Source organism: Antechinus flavipes, chromosome 1 (genome assembly GCF_016432865.1).
Source record: "Antechinus flavipes isolate AdamAnt ecotype Samford, QLD, Australia chromosome 1, AdamAnt_v2, whole genome shotgun sequence".
In the NCBI taxonomy this organism is placed as follows: domain Eukaryota; kingdom Metazoa; phylum Chordata; class Mammalia; order Dasyuromorphia; family Dasyuridae; genus Antechinus; species Antechinus flavipes.
Genome location: NC_067398.1, coordinates 177,267,547 through 177,271,202, shown reverse-complemented (window position 1 = coordinate 177,271,202; position 3,656 = coordinate 177,267,547). Strand labels below are relative to the sequence as shown.

The window sequence follows — 3,656 nt, the reverse complement described above, 5'->3', positions numbered from 1 at the left end:
TAGAAATCTTCCCAATAAGATGAGGGTTGAAGCAAGAATGTACACTATCACCACTACTATTCAGTATTGTACAAAAATGTTAGATTTAGGAATAAGAGAAGAAAAAGAAATTGAAGGAATTAAAGTAGGCAAGGAGGAAACAAAACAATAACTTTTTGCAGATGATCTAATGGTATATTTAGAGAATTCTAAAGAATCAAGTAAAAAACTACTTGAAATAATTAACGATATTAGCAAAGTTGCAGGATATAAAAGTAAGCCCACATAAACCACCAGCATTTCTATGTCATTATATAATTATTATATTGTATATGTGACCAAAAAAGCCCTGCAAGTAAGTGATAGAAAGAGAAACTCCATTTAAAATAACTGTAGACAATATAAAATATTTGGGGGCCAAATTGCCAAGACAAACCCAGGGACTATATGAATACAATAACAAAATGCTTTTCACACAAATTGTAAAAATATCAATTATGTAGGAGTTGGCTGAGCTAATATAATAAGAATGATGATTATTTTATAGAGCTAGAAAAATAAGAAAATGACAAGAATACCAAGGAATTAAAGGAGGAAGTGCAAAGATAAGTGATCCAGCCATATTAGATCTAAAACTCTATTATAAAGCAGCAATTATTAAAAACTATTTGGAACTATGACATAAAGTGTAGATCAGTAAACAATACACAGTTTATCTACTGTTTAATAAGCCTAAAGATTCAAGCTTCTGGGATAAGAATTCACTATTTGAAAAAAACCTGCTGAGGAAGCTGGAAAAGAATAGGCATAGACCAACATCTCATTCCATATACCAAGATATGGTCAGAATTGGTATAGGATTTAAATAGAAAGGGAGATGTCAAAAGCAAATAGGGAAAGAAAAAATAGTTTACTTGTTAAATCTATGGAGAAGGGAAGAATTTATTATCAAATCAGAAATGGAGAACATTACAAAATGTAAAATGGTTAGTTCTCATAACTTTGTACAAAAAAAACAACAACAACAACAACAATGCATTCAACGTTGGAAGGAAAGCAGAAAGCTGGGAAACAATTTCCATAGCAAGTGTTTCTGATAAAGTCCTTGTTTCTCAAATTTATAGAGAACTAAATAAAATTTATAATAACAAGTAATTCCCCAGTTGATAAATGGTCAAATGATATAAACAGCATTTTTTTCAGAAGAATTGAAGCTATTTATAGTAATATTTATTTTATTTTTCCCTTTTAAAAAATTACTTATTTATTTTAATACACATTGCTTTATAAATCATGCTGGGAGAGAAAAATTCAGCACTAAAGGAAAAAACCATGGGAGAGGGAAAAAAAGACAAAGAAATGAACATAGCATGTGATGAACGTAACTTTCAATCTCTGTAGTTCTGCACACAGATGACATTTTTCTGTCCAAAGTCTATTGGGATTGTTTTGGATTACTAAACTATTGAGAAAAGCCAAGTCTTTTATAATTTATCATTGCACATTCTTCCTGTTATTGTGTACAATCTATTTCAGGTTCTGCTTGTTTCACTCATCATCAGTGCAAACAAATCTTTTCAGCTTTCTAAAAATCTTTCTAAAGTCAGCTTGTTCATCATTTTTATACAACAATAAAGTGGAATCATCTTCAAAAGTTTTGGTACCTTATTTTTTGTTGTGATCAGAAATTGGGGGATAGATCAGGTGTAGTATACTTCGCTCCAATCAAGAGAAAGATAGGGAATTTCTGGCATAGGTTGTTACATGTACTGTCAATCATTTTGTCTGTTGGGATTTTGGTCATTTTTTTTACAATGAGAGTTTTGAGTATATTAGGAAAAATTCTGATGTGAAAAAGCATTATAAAAGCTATTACTTGAATGAAAATACTGATAGTCTTTATTTTTAATTGCACATTGAGAAAGATGACCTATTTGGAGTTTGGGGAGTTATATAAATTTACAATCTAAATCAGAGTTTCTCAACTGTTCTTGCATTATATATCTGTTTGGCAGTCTGGTGAAGCCTATGAGCTACTTAATATCACACTTTTTAAATAAAAAACTATTAGAAAAGAAATCAATTATATTGAAATACAGTTATGACTTAAAAGAAATAACAAGGTTATTGATCTTAAATTATTAACTCTTCATCTAAACTTTTTCTCCTGCTTTGGAGCATCCAACTTGCTAACTGCATTAATTGCTTGGGGAAGAATTCAATTAATGTCATACCCAGGATGCTTCCTATTATTTTCATAAAAATTAAATTTGTACATTATATGTATTTTTTGTGAGAAAAATTTAAAGATTGAGAAGAGTTGTAATGAAGGAGGAAGAAAGAAAGAATATCTGTTTGCCTTTTTTTGATAATATATTCTAATCATACATGTAAGATTTTTGCAAATAAAATACTTTATAAATTTTAAGGTATAAAACAAATATGAGCTATCATTATCTAATTCATTCTGAAAAAAGTCACATTGGATAGAATTTAATCTTTAGTAGTTAAGAATTATCTTCATAATTTTAAAATCATCAAAGCTTTTGTTATTGTTTTGTCATTGTCCATAGTAATAATAATAATAGATGAATGTGAGCTAACAATTGTAATTGGCATGCTAGCCTACAGTATTAGCTTTAAAAATGTCATTTTTATAGTAAATGAATGGATGAAAAAATGAATGAGAAAGATGACTTGTTAGTAAAAGGTAATGTAGCATAGTGACTAAAGAATTACTTGCATAACAAGGAAGAAGTCACTTCAAGGCCCACATCTGACTACATGATTCTGAGCAAGTCATTAAACCTCTCAGTTCTTCAGGCAATTCTATAAGATTACATATTATAGATAAAAGTGCTGACTTTCATTTGCAGAAAAAATTTCCTCCATCCAAGTGGCAGACTCAGTGTTGCAAAGATGCAGATCTTTGTGAAGACCTTGATGTGTGAGATCATCACTCAAAATTGAACCCAGTGATATTATTGAGAATATCCAAGACAAAAGACAAGACAAGGAAATTATACCACCAGATTAGCAATGTCTGATTTTTGTTGGAAAACAGCCAGAAGATAGCTAGACTTTCTCTGACTACAACATCCAGGAAGAGTCCACACTGCACTTGGTACTGCATCTTCAAAGGGACATCATTGAGCTTTCTCTTTTCCAGCTGGTCCAGAAGTACAATGTGACAAAGATGATCTGGCACAAATGTTATGACCACCTGCACTGCAGGATTGTAAACTGTCATAAGAAGTGAGACCCCACCAAAAATCTGTGCCCCAAAAAGATCAAATAAAGACCAGCCTCAGGACCCAGTTTTGGTTTGGTTCCACTGTCTAAAGTACTCTTGAGTAATCTGTTGTAACATAGCCTTGTTCCTGAGTTTAATGGAACTGTGATATCAATAAAATCCCCTTTTAATTGAGAAACAGAAAAAAAAAAGTTTCCTCACTTAGGCATTCCCAATTCTAATAAAATTATATATGTGCTTGGTTATGTTAAACTATGATAGTCCAGACACAAAAGTGTGATAATCTCTGTCCTAAAGAAATTGATATTCTAATTAAGAGATTCATGATATATATAATGGCCAAAGAAGGGATTTGGGGTCTTTGAGTCTTTAGCATTACAAGGACTAAGAAAGGACAATCCATTGTTCTTTCCAGCAGCAATGA

General features: G+C 31.1%; 1 pseudogene; it reads left to right on the top strand.

Moving 5' to 3' along the window:
- Positions 1 to 2,898: 2,898 nt before the first annotated feature.
- On the top strand, positions 2,899 to 3,277 carry LOC127551590 (ubiquitin-like; annotated as a pseudogene).
- The last annotated feature ends 379 nt before the right edge of the window (positions 3,278 to 3,656 follow it).